Source organism: Drosophila eugracilis, unplaced genomic scaffold (genome assembly GCF_018153835.1).
Source record: "Drosophila eugracilis isolate 14026-0451.02 unplaced genomic scaffold, ASM1815383v1 contig_1770, whole genome shotgun sequence".
NCBI lineage: Eukaryota > Metazoa > Arthropoda > Insecta > Diptera > Drosophilidae > Drosophila > Drosophila eugracilis.
This window is the reverse complement of record NW_024572611.1, coordinates 14,094-35,509: the sequence shown is the minus strand read 5'-3', so window position 1 is coordinate 35,509 and position 21,416 is coordinate 14,094. Positions and strand designations below refer to the sequence as shown.

The following is a 21,416-nucleotide window of genomic DNA, read 5'->3' as shown; positions in this document are numbered from 1 at the left end:
GCAGACATCAAGGAGATGTTTCATCAGGTACTGATGCAGCCGAAGGACAGATGCGCCCAGAGGTTTCTGTGGAGAGACGGAGACGACCAGCGAGAGCCGGACGTATACGAGATGGCAGTAATGACGTTCGAAGCGGCCTGCTCACCATGTTCGGCGGACTACGTGAAGACCGTGAATGCCTTGCGGTATAGCAGCACGGACCCGCGAGCAGCCCTGGCCATCAACGAATACCACTACGTGGATGACTACGTCGACAGTTTCGCCAGCGAGGACGAAGCTATCGCCATCTCGACACGGGTGAGAGAAATTCACGCTGAAGCAGGTTTTGATTTGTGCCGATTTACCTCCAGTTCGGCAAGTGTGGTCAGAGCGCTGAACCCACTTGAGTCTATCGCCAGAGTCGGATGGACCGAAGCTGAGGAGAAGGTTCTTGGGATGTACTGGCAGCCGGCTACCGATGAGTTCAAGTTCGGCGTCAAGTACCATCGAGTCCCGAGGAACGTGATGACGGGGGAACGAGTCCCTACCAAGAGGGAGTTCCTAAGCCTGGTGATGTCTACGTTTGACCCGATTGGGTTCCTGAGCTGCTACATGGTGACTGCCAAACTGCTGCTGAGGGAGATTTGGCGGAGAGGAGTCAACTGGGACGAGCCGCTACCGGATTAATTGGCCGCAGCCTTCGAGGATTGGCGGCGGACGAGTGCGGACGCTACAGCTGCACATCTTCGTGGACTCCAGTCAATCGGCGTTCGCAGCAGCGGCCTACTGGCGGGCCACGTACGAGAACGGAGACGTGCAGGCGCACTTCATAAGCTCCAAAACGAAATGCGCCCCGATGAGGACCATGTCGATCCCGCGACTGGAACTCCAAGCAGCGGTATCGGGCACGAGATTGATGGACACCGTCAAGCAGGAGCACGGTGTCGCGATCAGCAGCTGTGCGCTATGGACGGACTCCAAGACTGTGTTGCACTGGATAAGCAACACCCACCGGAGATACAAACAGTTCGTCGGAAACCGGGTGGCGGAGATTTTGGAATCGACAGAGGCGTCCCAGTGGAGATGGATCCCGTCCGCCGAAAACGTGGCGGATGACGCGATAAGGCCACGCAAGGCCGTATACCTGAGCATCGGTTCGTGATGGCTAAGCGGACCGCCGTTTCTACGAGGACCAGAGGAGAGCTGGCCGAGATCGAGCGAGGACTGGAAATGTGAGTTTGCCTTGGTCACGGTAAACTTTATATCCCTGCAGAGGTTCTCCAGCTATAATCGACTGGTGAGGACGACTGCGTGGGCGCTCAGATTTGTTCGACGATGCCGTGGAAAACGTCGCGATATAGAGGTCTACGGATTGACCGCGATGGAGTGCGCTGAAGCAGAGCGCGCATTGATACGGCAGTCGCAGCGAGAAGCGTTTGCTGAGGACAGCCAAGGAAACGTCGCCAAGGACACCCGACTGCACGGACTCTCCCCATACCTTGACGAGGACGGAGTATTGAGAGCCAGTGGAAGGATCGACGACGCGATGTGTGTGCCATACAACGCACGTCGGCCGATCATACTGTCTCACGAGGAGGCGCTGGCAGAGATGATCGTGCAGCAACACCACGAAAAGATGTGCCACCAAAACGCGGATAACGAACTTGCGGAGACTGCTACGGAGGGTGGTGAGCAAATGCAACGTTTGCAAGCTGCGGAAGGCACGACCCACACAGCCCGAGATGGGCCCCCTGCCTGCGGATCGGCTAGAGGCCAACGGATGGCCATTTAAATTTACTGGCCTGGACTACTTTGGGCCGCTCTTTGTGAGAATTGGACGTCGCACAGAGAAGAGGTGGGTGGCACTGTTTACGTGCTTACGTGCACTTGGAGATGGCTCACGATTTGTCCACCGACTCCTGCATAATCGCCATGAGGAACTTCATGAGCCGCCGTGGACCAGTGGTCAGGATAAGGAACGATAATGGGAAGAGCTTCGTTGGAGCCGACCGCGAGGCCAAGAGGTTCAGCGAAGTGTTCGAGCCTGAACAGATCCAGGGCGAGCTGTCGTCTAAGGGAGTCGAATGGATCTTCAACTGCCCGGCGAACCCAGCTGAAGGCGGTGCCTGGGAGAGGATGGTGCAGTGCGTGAAGAAGGTGCTGGCGCACACAATGAAGGAGCTCGCGCCCAAGGAGCATGTACTGGAGAACCTGCTGATTGAGGCGGAGAGCATCGTGAACTCTCGTCCGCTCACTCATCTACCGGTGACGGTGGACCAGGAGGCTCCACTGACGCCTAACGATTTGCTGAAAGGAGCATCGGATATCCCAGATCTCCCCAAGGATGATGGACAGGAGCCCGTGAGATCCGCTACTAGGAAGCAGTGGCGCATAGCAAGGATGATGCGCGATCGCTTCTGGAAGCGTTGGGTGCATGAGTACCTGCCAACTCTTGTGCGCAGGGAGAAATGGTGCAAGCGCGTCGAGCCCATCCGTCGAAGAGACCTGGTATTCATCTGCGATCCAGCCATACCACGAAGGGAATGGAAACGAGGCGTCGTGGAAGAGGTGTTCACCGGGAAGGATGGAGTACCTCGTCGAGCAGCGGTGCGGAATACCGATCGAGCCAAGACGACTATGCGTCCCGCTTCGAAGCTAGCTGTCCTGGACGTGGTGAATGCGGCTGCTTCACGGGGGTGGGGATGTCGCGGAACGGATTAGGCTATCGATAGTCAGGATTTTTATGAAGTCAGTATTTTTATGAAGTCTAGTATTTAGTTTAGGTTATTTGGTCGCACTAAAATCGGGTAAAAAGGAATACAATATTTGGCGGATAAAACACATCGATTTGCGCCATCACAGAAAGGGGAAGAGAAACTGCGGTATGTAGGATAAGTAATTATGTATCAGGTTAAGAACAATTGTCTTTTAGAATAAAACGCTCGTTACACATCACTTCAACAATTGTTCTATTTGCGAGTGTTATAAGGCATTCCCGTGATCGGCTAAGCGGTGACACATACAATAGAAATACAAAATTTGTTAAGTAAAATAAACGATTTAAAAACACATAAGTTAAGATTACATGAACTAGATTTTCATCATATTACTGGCCATACATCCTTAATGTATGGACAGAGCTACGAGACAGCACAATGGACAGGGACATTGGAACGTCGTCGTCAGCGAGCTGTTGCAGGACACGGAGCGCTAGGAATGGGACACAATTGACACCGAAGGTGACCGTTTTTAATTCGTAGTCGCGGATCTCCCCATCGGGATTGCGAAACAAAATACGTTGGAGCGGAGTATGCTTGGGGTCTACCCAAATTTGCCGATACATCTTCTCGATGTCGGCGTTGAAGACAAACCTAAAGTATCGCCACTTTAGGATTTCAATCGTAAGGTCGGATTGTAAGACCGGGCCCGCGTAAAGAATGTCGTTCAGACTGGTCCCGTTTGCGGACGGGCTCGAAGCATTGAAGACTACCCGCACCTTGGTGGTCGTGCTTACGGGCTTGAAGACGGCATTATGTGGAAGATAGTAGGGTAGCGGAACTGCTCGTGGGAGAGACCTCGGTCATGTGGCCTAAGTCGACGCAGGAACTGAGCAAGAGCAAAGGACCGTGAAGCCGATGGCTCGGAACCCTTCTGCTCGGGGTCGCGTTAAGGGAGCGTCACAACGTTCTTGCCACACTCGTCTCTTCTCGTCGTCTGGACAAAATTGCGCTCGCAAACTGAATCCGATTCCGAATTGATCTGTGTGGGCACATCCTCCACCTCTCAAAATTTGGTGAAGTGCTGATCCAGCGAGTCACCGAGGCTACGGGGAACTCGTGTGAAAAAACGGACACGCTGCGAGGGTTGGCTGGAGATAATGGGCCTGTCAGCACCCATCCAAAAATGGTTTCCTGACCGAGAAGCGACCCGCAGATGTTAGCCCTGGTATTACCGAGGAGAATGGACGGAAGAATGTCAGCTCCTATTAACACATCGACTTAGGAGCTTTCAAAGAAGTTGGGTTCCGCCAGGGGAATATCGGGCAGCCCCTGGAGATCCCGCGAAATCGGATATGATGGCAGATTTCCTGCCAACTGCGGAAGAACGTAAGCCGCAGTCTCTAATTGTAGCCCGGGTCTAGACGGCGACCGAACGGAGAAATGGCACAATTTAGTAGACTGCGCGGAAATGGTCTGATTAAGACCGGACACTTGGGCTTGAATCGTCTTGAAGGGAAGCTTGACAAGGTTGAACAGTCGTTCAGTTATGAAAGTCGCTTCGGACCCTGAGTCTATCTGTGCTCGTGCCTGGAAACTGCACCCCATATGGCACACGTTGATAAGGGCCGTGCCCAGTAGGACGGCTCCTGACCCGGAAGCGAAGCACACCTGCACATCCGACTGATCCTCTGTTTGTGCCGTTTGTGCTTCTGGCCGTTTGTGCGGGTCGAGGCCTTGCTGGAGTAGGCGGTAGGCGCTGCTGGTGCAGTCTCGCTGCTGGTGCCCTCGGGCAAAACAGTTCAAGCATAACTGCTTCCTCTTAATGTAGTCAGAGCGCCCATCCACGTTCATTTCTAGGAAACGCGGACATAATCGGATAGGGTGGTTCTCCCGCGAACAGAGATCGCATCCCTTTTGGCGCGGAACCACTCGAGTCTCGTACGAATTGAGCCTCCGTGCAGGGGCAGTAGGAAGTCCCGACCTTGGCGGAGATTGCCCGGAGCCACTAGCCCTGACGTCGTCGATGGCCTCCAGAGTGCGATGGCGCTTTGTCAGGAAGTTATCTAATTCCTTCCATGTTGGAATTTCGGCCTTATTATGTACGGATTGCTCCCACATAGAAAGTGTGACTTTGGGGAGCTTTGAGGAAATCATAAATACCAGGAGACAATCCCAAGCCTCAGACAACTCTGAATGGTGGCTTGCAGCTCCCTCAGCGCGACCTCGGACTCTTGAGAAATAGACTGGAGGTTGAAAAGGATCTTCAACTGGCTATTGACCAATAGCCGCCGGTTCTCAAAACGGTCGTGAGCGGCACAAATCGAGTGTGAAAAAAAAACTTCAGGAACGAAAAAACAACCCAGAAGTAGACGAGGTTTGTTGAGATTGTAGGCGGATGTTGCCTGATGCGGAGTAGAAGCTGTGCTAGAGGCACGGAGAATGGACAAGTACCGGAAAAAACGTGCTCGTTCGGAAAAGAATTGATGACGATCTATATGTGTATATTTGTATAAATGTGGCTCGTACGTAGATATTCAATTCCTAACTATTTTCGAAATTAATTGACTTTTTTTGAATTTAGTGTTACGCAGCCGGGTACGCCGTCGGCACCCTGTTCGTAGTTCACCCCAAAGGAAAAAAAAAACAGCATCAAAAAAAAACATAACACGGCTACTGAGGCGGCGAGGTTGAGAATTTAGGCGATACAATCACGGATTTGTAGTGAAATGACGTTTTTTTTTTTAAACAGATTTTATTTCAATTTAATTTTATCATGTATTTATTTCCTGAAATTGGAGGCAGAAAATATATGGGATGCATGCAAGTATGTATATATGTAAGGGCACGTGAGGCCCAGTGGCACAGAGGATCGGTGATAAGTGGACTGTATAATTGGAGGAACAGAAAGCAGTGTGGTGTAAAAAAAACACTGATTGGGCAAAAAATATTACGCCGGCGGCGGACTGTTCGGTGAATTTAGGAATTTTTGGGACTAGTTCACACCGGCTGGCCAATATTAATTATGCGTTATTTTTGTCACCACACAATTTCTCTGTTCACTTGGTCAATTTTTCGCGGATTAATTGCACCAAAAAAATGTATGTTTGTATGTGTGTATATTAATGTATGCACATATGCCTCGACCGTTGGCAAGCGAATAGCGGAATAGCAAATAACGCGGAGGCCGAAAACGGCGGGGAATATGGCGACACACAAAACGGAGTCGGATAGAAAAATTTGCAGACTTTGAAGACGAAGAAGAGTAGAAAATCTCACACTGCCGTTGTGTCGGAAAACTCTGACTTGGAGTTGACACGGAAGGAAAAAATCTTGCAGCAGTGTGAACGAAATTTAATGTTCGGACCACTGCTGAAGACCGGAAGAGAGACGGAGACGGAAAAATTTAGTACTTATCTTTTGACGGAACACTGCCGGGAACTGCTGGTAGAAAAAATATCCAGAATATCCAAAATATTCAGAATATCCAGAAAATCCGGCTCGAAGGACCAAAATGTTGTAGGTTGCCGGTGTTGCCACAAAAAGATACCTCTTGGTTGCAGAGAAGATGAAGTCGGGGGCGTCGTGGAGTGAGCCGTCAGCTTTATTCACTTCATACAAAAAAACTCACTTAACTTAACTTAGCATAAGAAAAAACGATCGCCGACAGCCGACCGCTGCAGTTGGACTCGAGAGAGAGAGAGAGTGCAAGATTGTGCAGAGAGGGGCGAGGGCGGATGCGCTCATCAGCGTGGATGCGCTCATCAGCGTGGATGCGCTCTTCAGCGTGGATGCGCTCTTCAGCGTGGATGCGCTCTTCAGCGCGGATGCGCTCTTCAGCGCGGATGCGCTCTTCAGCGCGGATGCGCTCTTCAGCGCGGATGCGCTCTTCAGCGCGGATGCGCTCTTAAGTTCAGATGAGCGGCGGCACATTGGCCCCTAACCTAAACAATATTTTCCGACCAATTGAATCGCCTTCTTGAGCTTCAATGTTTAAATGTTGACTCAGCCAGGCAATTGAGAGTGTTCATTGACACGATAAACGAGTCAATTCACTTGATAAAATTAAAAGCACAAATATCCGATGAAGTAGATATAATCTTTGCACATATACTAATTAACAATTTTAATAAAGAAGCTACAATTATACGAGAGCCATGTCAAAACACAAAGGAAATTCAATTATTGACCGACGTCACAGTATTTTTAGAGCAACGAAAAAGCAACGAAACAGCAACGAAGCAACGAGCAAGCGAAATACCGTGTTCGCTGTGCAAGAGAAATCACCATAGCATGCTACATATCCATTTTAAACAAAATAGTGAAAAGGTGAATATATGTGTGACGTCGGAGCAGTCATTATTGGCTACTGCAAATATTTAAATAAAATCCTCTCAAGGAAATTTTGAAAAATTTAGAGCTTTGATTGACAGTGGGTCACAAAGCACAATTATTACTGAAGAATCAGCGCAGATTTTAAAGTTGAACAGAATTATATCTCAAACAGAGATAAGTGGAGTTACATCCACAGGAAAGTGCATCTCCAAGCACAAAGCTATAATTGAAATTCAAACCAAAAATTCTCAAAAAACTTAAAAATTGAAGCATTAATACTTCCCAAACTTATGAAGGCTCTTCCAGTCAGCACAGTTAATGTTGACAAAGAAAAATGGGAGAACTTTAATTAAGCTGAAACCAGGTCGTATTGATCTAATTGTTGGAGCAGAGTTATACACTCACATCATACAAAATAGAGTTATGAAAATAAACGGGCTCCTTCGGCAAAAAACTGCTTTCGGGTGGATTGTTTCAGGATGTATAAAGTCCAAAGGAAACAAAAGAATCGTAGCAACAACGATACAAATAAATAAGTTAGATCGATATTGGGAAGTAGAGGAAGAAGAGAAAAATGATATCGAATCTGAGTTTTAGGATTTAGGACACATGGTTGAAGTGCAAGATGAAGGAAAGTATTTCTTACCGCACCAGGCAGTGATAAGAGATTCAAGTGTTACAACCAAACTAAGGGTAGTTTTTGATGCTTCAGCAAAAACTACTAACAATAAAAGTTTGAACGACATTATGTGGGTTGGGCCACGAGTTCAAAAAGATATTTGTAATATTATAATTACATGGAAAAAATGGGAATTTGTGGTATCAGCGGACATTGAAAAAATATACCGTCGAATAAAAATAAATGAAAATGACCAAAAATATCAATATATTTTATGGAGAAATACTCCAGATCAAAAAATAAAAAATTATAAATTAACAACAGTTACTTACGGTACTGCATCTGCCCCATATCTAGCTACAAGAATTTTAGTAGATGTTGCAGATAAATGCCGAAACAAGTGAAGTGAAAGTGAAATAATTAGGAATGATTTCTATATGGATGACCTAATGTCAGGAGCTGATTCGATAGATGAAGCAAATAAGTTGATCAAATTAATTTCCCAGGAGCTACAAAAAGTGGGATTTAATTTGAGGAAATGGACTTCCAATAATTTGAAATATTGTCAACTGTGGAGGACACAGGTGATAATAAAGTATTCAGTATTGTAGAAAATGAAAGTGTAAAAACTTTTGGATTAAAATGGGAACCTCAAAATGATTTGTATAAATTTAATGTAAATTGCACGGAATCCAAAGTCACTAATAAAAGGGTAGTGTTATCAACACTATCAAAAATATACGATCCATTAGGATGGTTGGCAACACTTACTATTTTAGGAAAACTCTTTATTCAAAAACTTTGGTTAAAAAAGTGAATGGGATAAGGAGTTATCTAAAGAACATAAGAGTGATTGTGAGAAATATAAAGAAAATTTATTGTTCTTAGAAAATATTCGAATCCCAAGATGGATAAATTCAAGTAATGATTCTATTATACAGATTCATGGATTTGCTGACGCCTCCGAAAAGGCATATGCTGCAGTAGTGTATGCCAACGTAGGAAATAAAGTAAATATAATAGCAAGCTAAAGTAGAGTCAACCCAATAAAAAATAGAAAGACAAAGTGATTCGTCTATTACTCTAGCATGGATTAACAATGGGCAAAGTAAAATTAAATTTATCAGACGTCGAACGGATGACATTCGAAAATTGGCAAACGCTGAATGGAATCATGTAAAGTCAGAAGACAATCCAGCAGATTTAGCATCTAGTGGAATTAATTCTAACCAGTTGACTGACTGTGATCTTTGGTGGAAAGGTCCGAAATGGCTATCTCTCTAATCGGTACTAATAAATTCAATATTAACTGACGAAACAAATGATCCTATTTACAAATTAATAGAAAGATATTCCAGTATAGAAAAACTTATACGAGTAGTAGCATACATAAACAGATTAATTCAAATAAAAACCATCTTATCTCACAGCAAAGGAGTTGAAAATAGCTGAAAAGAATGTTATTTAAAAGCAACAGAAATATGAATTCAGTCAAGAGATAAAGTGCCTAAAAACAAACAAAGAAATTAAAACAAATAATAAAATATTGTCTTTGAATCCCTTTCTGGATAAGGATGGAATACTTAGGGTAGGAGGAAGATTGGAAAACTCAAATGCGGAATTTGAAGTTAAACATCCTATCATATTAAAAAAGTGCTACCTATCAAACTTATTGATCAAAAATTCTCATATGGAAACATTGCATGGAGGAATAAACCTAATGCGAAATTATATTCAAACAAAGTATTGGATTTTCGGTTTGAAAAAGTATTCGAGAGAATGTGAAAAGTGTGCAATGTTTAGGCAAAATACAGCTCAGCAAATAATGGGCAATTTCCCAAAATATAGAGTTACGATGTCATTTCCATTTTTAAATACTGGAATAGATTACGTAGGTCCTTATTTAATGTTCTAAATGTATCTATTCAAATAACGGAACTAATTTTGTAGGAGTTGCAAGAAAATTAGATCAGGAGTTGTTAAATGCAATCCCAGAAAATATAATGATTGATGCGCAGCTGGAAAAGGATAGAATTGATTGGCATTTTATTCCCCCGGCAGGACCTCACTTCGGAAGTATTTGGGAAGCTGGGGTTAAATCAATGAAATACCATTTAATAAGACTAATCGGCGATACAGTTCGACATACGAAGAAATGTCTACGATTTTATGTCAAATATAAGCATGCTTAAATTCAAGGCCATTATACACAATAGTTAATGAAATGGACCAAAAAGAGGTCTTAACCCCAGGTCAATTTTTGATTGGAAGACCTCGCTTAAAAAAAAAAGGATTTCTGGGGAAAATGGAAAAATGAGTATTTACATACACTTCAGAAAAGAAACAAATGGAAAAGGGAAAGTCCTAATGTAGAAGAGGGACACATTGTATTATTGAAGGATAAGAATTGTCATCCAGCAAGATGGCCTTTAGGGAAGGTGGAAAAGATCCATAAGGGGAATGATGATAAGGTCCGAGTAGTTGAGATAAAGATGCAAGAAGGATTTATCACAAGACCCATTGCTAAAATTTGTCCCTTGGAAGGAATAAAGTCTCTTGACAAAAATGAGGCTGACCCTCAGCTAAAAAGACAAACTAGAGCAACATCAAAGATGTCCAAGATTGGGTTTATCATGGCAATGTTGCTATTTATATTGAGTTGTCAAATTTCTAACGCATTGCCTAATAATGGGAAACAAAAATATGCAGAAGAAACCATAAATAAGACTTCGGCAATATATTTCGATCCAATGGGGGACATTGAGATCGTAGCATCCTCGTAATCTACTATGATATGGACGCTTATTTCGAAATGTTAAAAAAGGGGAAAGAATTAGTACCAAAAATGAGAGTAGCTTGCGAAAAACTCTATGGGTTCGAGGATCAGTGTTTTTTGGTTCTAAATAATACGGAATGACAAATGGTAGACTTGGAAGAGAATTACAAGCTCTTTATAGCTCAAGGTAAAGCAAGGAATATACGATCTCCCTTTGGCTTTATGGGATCCCTTTATTACATTTTATTTGGGATAATGGATGAAGATGATAGGATCCAGATGAAAGGAAATATGAGAAATATAGTAAGCAACCAGCATAGCTTTAATGAGTTGAGCAAGAAGCAAACGTCTTTAATCGATTCTACGGCTAATATATTAAAAAGTACGACGGACGATATAAACGCAAACTTTAAAGGCATGAATAAAAGAAATGAGAATATGACAGCTGTGCTAAAGGATTCCTATTATTTGTACAAAGAATCTATCAACTTCTTCATGATCACCAAACAATTAGGCAGCATAATAGATGACTGTGAATAAATACAATCCGGAATCATAAGCCTTTTAATTGACATCAACCAGTCAGTTAAAAATAGAAATCACCAAAATAAATGAAATGTCAGAAAACTTATTGTTGCCAGGAAAAAGAACAGGTACTGAGCTAAAGGACATTTATACATTATTAATTGCAAGGGGATTATTTGTTGATAGGAAGCTAATAATAAATGCAAAAATATCTTTGTTTGGAAGACATGCATCAGTGCTTTATAGAACAGTTCCAGTACATCTTCAAATTGATGAAAGCATGGTTATGATTCATCTTGATTCACAATATTTAGTTTACAATTTTGAAATATATGCATATCGCCTAATGGAAGAATCAACTTTAAATAAGTTCCAGCGGTGGCAATCAAACAAAAGAGTGTGAAGGTAGTTGGCCCTGGAGATGTGCCAATGATAACATCTGTGAGCTTACGCCTCTTAAACCAAATGGTGCGTCCAATTGTAGGTACAAATCCGTTATTCCAAACAAGTCGTACTGGGTCGAGTTAGACAGAAGAAGTAGTTGGCTTTTTAAGGTACAGAACAATACTAAGGCTCGGGTAAAATGCGGCATTCCAAAATTAGAGATAGTCGATTTACCTGAATAAGGAGTTTTCACCATAAGGTCAGACTGCACTGCTCGAACAGATAGCGATATCTTAGTTGCTCATCATAGTATTCAGGTAGAAGATCTAGGGACGCTATCTATGTCATATGTATATAGGTGAGATAAAGGAAATACCTAAGGTAGTTTGGAACCAATTAGGTTATCCAGTAATTAATCATACAATAGAAATACAAAATTTGTTAAGTAAAATAAACGATTTAAAAACACATAAGTTAAGATTACATGAACTAGATTTTCATCATATTACTGGCCATACATCCTTAATGTTAGGAATTATTATTTTAATAATATTAACTATATATTTTGTAAGAAAAATAAAAATACGAAGGCAATTACAATCCCTAGCTATACCTAGCAATATACTAAATTTTTAAAATGAGTAAAGATGATATGTCAAAAAAATGAAATATGTTATGTTAAGAAAATTAAAAAAGATAAAAAATGATAAGATAAAAATTGGAAAAATATAAGGTAAATACGGCCGTAAAAAAGATGTAAGTTGCAAGATTAATTATATCGAATTAAATGAATACAGTCCACTAATTTTGTTTGCAACTAATTAAAATGTACGCTTAATCTTGCCCGCCCTTGGCAGAATGTTCAGACGAACACGACTATGTTTATATTAGACATGTAAAGGCTGCGGATGTTTAGGTAATAAAATCTGTATCTGTACCAAATAGCTGCGGTCTGGCAGCGCCCACTTGAGCCTGACACAACGCGGTGTCGAAAACACTTGACATGTAATCTGACCTCCTGAGAGCGGTCACAGTATGTTTAGAGATAATCGGGGATGTGCCGATCTGTGGGTCTAAAGATAAGAACATTTGTCGATTCACATGTTAGCTACCTAAGCTGGGACCTATTAAAAATAAAATCAGTTTTGTAATAGAACTCAACGAATGAAGATTGTTTTTATTTAAACCTTCTTTTCACTATTAATATTAAATTACTTGGTAGCTCTTCATAAATAAATAAATAAATTAGTTCTACAAATTTCAATAACTTCTTACTAGCTAGTATTTTCATCTTAGCCACATTAAGCTGCTGTCAAAGTTAACCCTTGTGAAACCTCCTTTCAGAATCGCCTTTGGGGCATTAGTGTTAACTTTAAATGATTTAAAACCATTACTTTTGAAAGAGTGAGGGCAGAAAAGTTATTTGCAATTTAATTTTAACACATAACGCTTTCGCGGAGAAGAGAGTGCATAAATTACATTTTTCAATCCTCTAATTTGTTGTTTCCCTGATTTTTTATTGACAATGGTTGTGTCAGCGTTTTTCTGATCCTGCACTTTGAAATCGAGACTCTGCCTTTGTTTTTAGAGTTTAGGGTTCCTAACACAATTTGTTAAGGTAAGCCTAAGAACAAATTTATTTTATTATCGAATATTGGCCTTCTGGACCACCATCCCTTTAATTAGGACCTTTGTCCCAGTTTCGGCATCGAATCTATTCTCGTCAGTTAGTTTTTACTAAAACTTTCTCACCTACGTTAAATACCCTATTCGAGCTTGATTGTTCAGCCTTAACTGCTCCTGCTGATTTACTGATTTTTCAGCATGGATCGAATAGTTTCGGAGTTAAACGTGGCCTTATTATCCCAATAAATCGATCTTACATTAGGAAAAAGATTCACCAGTTGAAGGATTGGGATTTTCACATCTAATATAGCACACGATGCTATTGGCTGGACCGCCGCAAACTTACTGAATTTATCGACAGCAGTGAGAGATTGCCTTCCCCCTAATGAGAAAATGTCCACCTGCGATAGCATTGGGGTAATTCCTAATTCCTGCTTTCATGGGTGCCTAGTATTTTTTGCCTTCTGACAAATTCTGCAATTTAAAACGATACCGTAATTGTTGTATTTGTTACACAATCTCATTCTCTCTATGACAACACCAAAAAATAAACAAGTTTCAGAACATAAGGAATACAACGTTTTTGGCTTTCTTATTTAAATAGAATAGATTTGCAGAGTGCAGAATCCAATTACGGCAGCCACCAGCGCTTTCACAGCCACAATCAGCCAAGGTCCAATAGTACCAAATCGTGGCGGGTGAACAGCCAGATAAGAGTGGCCGTGATTATATGCTGCAAGGAGCACATTTGACTCCAAACACTTGAGAATGTAAATCCAGCTGAACTCCGTTCCTGGGGCTCCCACCCAACGCATGAGGCCTCTAGATAGAATGACCTCGGCCGTGGCCCAGCCAAGTCCAGCCGTAATAAGTTTTGAATGCCCCTTTCCGGAATGCGACTTAAAATAAGGGCAAGTCCCAGCATATCGCTGCAGCGGAAGATCTCCGCGAAAAAATTGAACCCGTTGCTGGAAGAGGGAGCATCAGAGTAGAGCTGTGTGAATATGTAAATGCCGCCCGTCTGAACGCACTTCCAGAAGGCCCCATATTCTGACAGGCCGGAGTATTTGTAGGTGAAGTAGTACGGCGTTAGCAGTGCTACACAATTTCCAAAATTATTCAGTGTCATTTTCTTTGATAACCTATGGCTAACTTATTTGGCTTAATTAAGAGAAGAATTAAATGTTGAAAAAAAAGGCCGCTATCGACCACTATTTTACCCATTTTTGGAAAATAATAGAGAAGCATTAGTACCAAACACTATAAATAATCGCTTATTTGACGTGGACACCTCCTCCAATATGATCTGGTTTTTAAAACAGTTAAGTGGCTTTTCCATGGCCTCAATGACAAGTGTTTATAACTCTTCACTCTGAATAGTGGCTCATCTGACTCCGCTGAGCTTTGCAAAGCGTAAATACCTTGTGGCGAAGCGGCCGCAGCACAGTATTTTTTTCCCTGGATTATACATAACCTTTGCACCGCTTTCTTCAATGCGGGCCTTTCAGCGCTTGAGTTTTGAATTACGATTCTTATCAGAGACCGCAAATATAGGGTCTCGCTATTGATGCGAAATCTTAGATAATGCATCGATAGTAACTTGCTAAGCCCAAGAACGATCTCAGCTCGAACAAATTACTTGGCTGTTTAAACTCCTTGATAGCTTTTACCTTGTCCTGCCTTGTCCTAGTACCCTCCTTTATGACAACAAAACAAAGGAAATCGTGACTTTCTTTAAAAAAAATGTGACTTTTGCCGTACACAAGTATCCAAGTCGACAAGTTCTATCTGGTGATATCCGGACTTAAGGTGGAGGTTAGTGTAAAATTTGGCCCTTCCCAGATTCGACATTGTATAATTTATACTCGGCATTGGGTATCTATCGGCAATAGTTTTCAATTTAATTTTCTAAAATCGACTACAAAGCGTTTATTAGGATCCCGTAGCGTCGGTGACGTTTTTACCTACAACCCATATGGGTTTATTGTAGGGAGCTCGAGATTTTCGAATAATGCCATTTTTTAGAAGGTCTTTAATCTTCTGATTCACAAAATCGGCAGCACCCAACGGAAACGGGTACAGCTTTGAATACAATGGCTCATTATCCTCTGTCCGAATAGTCGCTACAACGTTTGTGTTGAAAGGTAACTTCTTATTTGGTCAGCCTTTGCTCCCGAGAATTACTGCTCTTCTGCTCTGTTGGGGGCACGACAATATCCTCAATCTTCGTAAAGTTATCCTGAGCGCAGTCCACCGTTAAATCTAATGGAATTCCTTTTAAGATCTATGGTCGCCCCTACTTGGGCCGTCAAAAGCTTAATGTCCGGGTAATAAAAAGAAAGGGCTTTCTACACCAAAAATATAAAACTGGCATTTGTGTTCTATTTTTTCAAGCCCATGAAGCGACTTAACAGTAAATGGAGAATCAACAGGAAGTGAAGTCGGCCACCCTATCTCACTTTTGATTTAGCTTTTTGAGGCTCGCGTGTCTACTAGAAACTTTCGTGATTCCCCCGCTGCTACTAAAACGGCATCACCTTTATAGACTGCTTCTTCTTCACCATCTATTTCATCTACGGCATCACTAGAAATCTGATTATAATAATCCTCGGCTTGACCACACTTATCTTCTTCAAACAGATGATTAACTCTTTGACGCCTAAAGTCAGACAATCTTTGAGTGCGCATCGGTCTCTTGTGTATAATGCTGTGCATCGAGTGCCTGTAGCGGGGAAGAACCCTGAGAGCGCTGAAAGTTTGTTGATTGGTGGATTTTCGACGATGTTGGATCTACGTCCATCTTCCCTAGTGGCCTATTATCGACAACGTTTCGTTGAACTTGATCCCTGGAAAAAAATAGGGATTTTTCCACAAGGTGAGTTTGCAAGAGGAAACGCTATAGTCGAGTGCAGCGCCTATAAGATACCCGTTACTGTTTTACACAATTTTAAAATATTCATTTTGCTAGTGGAAATTATCCAAGCGTCACCTATTGTTGGAGAAAGCATGTCGAGTAACTGATAGTGACGTCACTACCCATGTGAGGCCTTATAACCTAAATTTCTTCATAAGTAGCGAAATAATGTTCCGTTTTGAAAAATCTTTGGTAAATCGATAGATATTAACAGAAATAAGTTATACAAGGTCAAACAAAGGCATTCCGCGGCTTGTGGGCGTTAGAGTCGGCATGGCTGGATGAAAACTCGGGGGAAGTTTCAGTGGCATCTCTAAAATACATATTCCTAGGCCTAGCTCTTTTAGTTCCCGAGATTTTTGCATTTTTGTGGGGTTTTTCGGGTTTTGTGGGCGTAAGGGTGGGCGTGGCTTGATCGTTAAATACAAGGGGACACAACTATTCATGGTGGTCCATGAGAGGAACCTGCAATCGCAAACATAATCGAAAATTCTTAATTCTGTGTAAATGAGCGCCGTTAGATCGCAACTGCGTTAAGTTTGCAGGGCGACTCTGCGTACCGCGAAAAGTGAAGAAGAAAGAAAACGGCGATACATAGACGCAGCTACGGAAGTTTCTGGACCTTTCTGGACGTTTTCTTCGCTTCTTTTGGGCTGGATTCTTGTGCATAACGGAATCGCAGCAGCACCAAGACTACAAGCCGACGGCTCTGCGAATCACAGAAGAGGAGAACTGCGATACATAGGCGCACGACGACAGTTTTTTGAACTTTGGAGACGGTCGTTGATCTTCGCTTCGTCTTGGGGTGGATTCTGGTATACATAAGTGAGTAAGTAGACAAATTGTGTGCGAAATAAAATTTACTGAGTTTTTCTATTAAATTGTTATTTGGGGTGGTGAGTTGCGCGCGAAGTTCGGTTTTACGCTGGTCAACATGAAAGCCAGATTGGATGCTCCTACTTTGGAGCAGTGAAATCCCTGTAGCAAAATTTTAAGAAGGATTCGCAATCGAGGAAAACGAGGATTTACCTGAAGAAACGGCTGGAAAAAGTTGAGGAGTTACGAAGCGCGTTTAGGGAGACGGATTCAATGACCGTGAACCTGGAAGGATTTTCTGTGTCGGTCTATGCCACGAATGATTTCCAGTCGGAGTTCGAGGAGCGGTACATAGATGCCTATTGCGCTTTCGTGGAGGATTTGGACAAACTTGGACCAGAGGCTTGTGCGCCTCCGCCGCCAGTGTCTGAGGCGCCGATGCGGAAGTCCGGCTGAACATGCCCCCGATGTCGATTCCGAAGTTCTCCGGCGCGTGTGTCGATTGGCCAGGCTATTATGATGCCTTCCCGAGCCTAATCCACAACAACGCCAATCTGAGTAGTGTGCAGAAATGGCACTTTCTCAAGGAGTCGCTGTCGAGGGACCGCGATAATGACATCTGTCAGATGCAGCTCACGGGAAGGACAACACAGAGTTAATACGGTCGATGTTAAGCACGGTCAATTTTTGTCTGGCTGCATTCCGACGCGTTCAAACCTTGGACGGGGAATCGCAGCACTGGCTGGCACACTACGTAGCATCGAGGCTATCCAAGGAGATCCTCAACGCTTGGCAGCACCATCAGGGAAGTTGTTCCACAGTTCCATCCTACAGAGAGTTGGAGTCATTTTTAAACGATCGGCTGGTTATAATGAATGCTAAATTATGTATTAATTGCCTTAGCAAGGGGCATGCCCTTTCGCTTTGCACGAGTAATAAAAGCTGTCAAGTTTGTGCCAGCGTCATCACACATTGTTGCATTTCTCATTTCATAGCCAGTCGCCGAGCGGTGCAGACAGGGAGAGCGTATATCAACAGCGCAGGCAGCCAACGACAGACCAACGACAGACAACGACAGCTATTCAGCAACGTCATCGAATCTGTCTTCGAGAAATGTCCTTCTCGCCACTGCTCGTATCACCGTTCGGAACCCGGTCAACGGACTGCACGATGTCATAAACGCCCTGGTCAACCAAGGATCGGAGGCAACCATTGTCTTGGATTGGATCCTATCTGGATTGGCGGACGGAGTGCGGGAAGCGAGGACACCGAGGCATTGCTCAGGCGTTTCTGCGAGGTGGAGGCCGTTCCGGACCGTTCTTTAACATCGAAGGGGGACCTCTGGTGCGGAGCCTTTTTTCAGAAGACACATATTCGTCGATAGGATGGCCGTTACGTGGTACGGTTGCCCTTCAAAACTTACATTGATCCTACTATGGTTCTGGGAAGATCGCATCAGATGGCGCTCAATAGGTTCCTGCAGTTGAAACGGCGTCTGTCGAGCAGTCGGAGCGGTGGAGGAAATATGTCGAGCAGATCGAGGAGTACTTTGTCCTCAAGCAAATAGCGCCGGCGGTGGGCAGTGAAAGCAGTTCGCTGATGCGTACTTCTACTGATAGGCATGTGGCTTCCTGCGTGCGGTCTTTAAGAAGGAGCCGCAGTCGCTTAAACAAAGAATCGTTTTCGACGCCTCCGCAAGGACTAGCAACGGAAGATCTCTAAACGACGTATTGTGGACTGGGCCTGCCCTTCAGAACGACATGTCGCACGACATACTGAATTGGCGAAAATATCGTTTTGTTTTTGCAGCGGATATCCAGAAGATGTATCGTTGTTTAGATGTTCATCCGGAAGACGCCCAATACCAGCCGATTTTATGGCGTCTGCACCATTCACGGCCATCAGGGTCATACAGCATTTGGCGAAGGACGAGCGCCGTGAGCGAAATATATGTGGATGACATTCTTTCCGGAGGTCACACGTTGGAGGAGGCAAGGGATAAGCGGACACAAGTATCGGGTGCGATAAAATCCGCGCGCTTGGAGTTGCGGAAATGGTTTAGCAACGAGTCCAGCCTCTTGCTCTCGATTCCTGAGGAGCATCAGTGCAGCCGGACTCCTTTAAACTGGGACACTACGGATCCTACCAAGGCGTTAGGGATATATAAGCTCCCGAATAAGGACTGATTTAAATTTCAGGTCAATTTTGAGAATCCAGCTAGGTTCACCAAACGGATGATTTTATCGAGCATTGCTAGGCTGTTCGATCCACTGGATCTCATCGCACAAGTCATCATCGTGGGAAAGCTGATCTTGAAGGAGGTAACCATGGCAAAAAAAGTGCATGCGGACTGCACTCAGTCGGCGCTGAAGTGGGACGACGAAGTTCCGGATGCCCTCGTAGAACGGTGGCGAACGTTTCGGGACGGGTTGCTGAGGATCGACGATAAAAGCATAGACCGATGGATTCATTTTTCTCCTGGATTTATAGTCTCAGCTCAGCTTCACGCGTTCTGCGACGGTTCATCGACATCGTATGCGGCCATGGTCTACCTCGAGTGCGTGGATGGAGCATGCTATAGCTCACTGTTGGCCTCGAAGTCAAGGGTGACTCCCACAAGGCCCTTGACTATACATAGAACGGACTGTCTCCGGGTGGATTGAAGGGCTTTGGCTTATGGTGGCGAGGCTCTGAATGGCTTACACCCAGTCCGAGTGACTGGCCTTCTATGGAGTTCGAGCAGGTCGACACCAACGATGCCGCACTAGAGGCAAAGACGGCCAAAGTACGAGTTCAACACGCAGTCTGGCTTCCGTCGTTCGTTGGCAGATTTTTTACTTTAAGCCGGGCTGTACGAGTCACTGCCTATGCGTTGCGGTTCAGGCACAGTGCTGTCGGCAAGGTGGAGAGGCGCATCGGCCCCTAACCATTGAAGAGCTTGACTTCGCTTTAGGGGCTATAGTGCGCATCGTGCAGCGGGACTTGTTCCCAATGGATTTGGCTGCAGTAGGAGATAGTAAACGGTTGCCTGCGAGATGTAAGCTTAGGCGACTACGGCATTCTAACTTGCCATATCATTTCACTGAGCTGGTAATTCGGCACTCGCTAGTTTCGACTTTGCACGGAGGTGCACAGCTGACTTTATCCCATACAAGCCAGCGGTTCTGGATAGTGTCAGGATAGCAGGCAGTTCGAAGAGTTGTGCGGATATGTGTCCAGTGTTTCCGGGCACAGCTCTCCGCTAGTCCCCCCTAGTCGCCAATTCATTGCAACGGGAGTTGACTACACAGGCGCTATAGAGCTCAAGGCAGCACGGTTGCGAGGCACCAGCTTGTACAAGGGGTACATCGCCGTTTTCATTTGCCTTGCAACAAAGGCAGTGCATTTGGAAGCGGTGACAAGCCTCACCATGGAACATTCCAGGACTCCAGCTTGACGACCTCGTCGTCATCAAGGACGACCGTTTTTCGCCGTCGCAATGGATACTGGGGCGCGACGTCGAGCTACACCCGGGGACGGATACGTTGGTTCGGGTTGTCACGCTTAAATCCAAGCAAGGCCGGTTGAAGCGTTCGGTGTCGAAGCTCTGTCCACTGCCGATCCGATCATAAGCACCCTCACATACATACTTCAATTATAATTAACTTGTTTCTTGCGCACACTTCTTGTTTACTTTCCTATACTAGATTCTACCCCACAACCAGGATGGACCGGACAAGCGAAGGTTTCTCATGCTAGGTCTAGCATTGGCGGACGGCATGTTAAGTTTGCTGCTTGTCCCAGTGTGCTGGAAGCTGGGAGCGGGGTGCGGAGAGCAATCAGCTGATCGCTCTCGCACTTTGGGACGATGCATGGGAGCGAGAACGAAAGCGGGAAGAGGGCAAAGGCTGTCGTCTTCGGCAAGCGAGAGATCACGCACGTCGCACGTCGTTGCCACGCTCACTTTTCAAAAATACCTGTTGTGAAAAATCCTGTTAATTTTAAAAATATTATTTTTGGCCACAAAAACGGGTCAAATTCCACATGGTGCAACGGCCGGTCACTCGGTAGGCGCCTCTAAAGTCGGGTGGCGCTTCAGAGCACCGAACAAGAACAGGTGGTGGCCACGATATTCGATGTTAATGCTACTGAAATTATTCTAGTAAGCTGGTAGCCGGGTCGTGGCTCCAGCTCAATCGTAACCCTAACTCGCACAGATCACGGCCGTCGAAAACTTCGTGTGCCGTCCAACGCCGTGCTCTTAGCTCAGATCACCGTAGCATTGTTAACTTATATATGAAGTATAAATGTGTGCCAGTGTTTCGGTGTCAGCGTCCGAGAGTTGCGACAGAGCTTCTTCCTACTAAACGTTGACGCTGCTCTTGTTGGTATGAGCGGCCACTGATCGATCGGCGGCCGTAGTTCAGGGTAGCAAGAGGTGATTTGTATGGGATGCTCGTCGGGTAGGTAACTCGTGCGTCATGGACGCCTCCATTTTTCATCCTGGTTTCGTAATTCGTTACACACCTTTTTTGAGTTTGTGTAATTCGGGCTCGCATTCTGTAATGATTTTGGCGTCATCCGTATACGACACGGTGTCCGACTCTGATTATTTGCTTAGTTCTAGTGACCCTAAGTCTAATTGACTACTATCAACCTATCAGCTATGCGTGTGTGAATCAAGTTTTTTATTTCTAAAATGTTCGAAACTAAACCGTTTTTATGATGCAAAATATTACACAGATA

At 44.3% G+C, this 21,416-nt stretch overlaps 1 pseudogene; it reads right to left on the bottom strand.

Moving 5' to 3' along the window:
- Positions 1-13,557: 13,557 nt before the first annotated feature.
- On the bottom strand, positions 13,558-14,090 carry LOC108118103 (annotated as a pseudogene).
- Between the last annotated feature and the right edge of the window lie 7,326 nt (positions 14,091-21,416).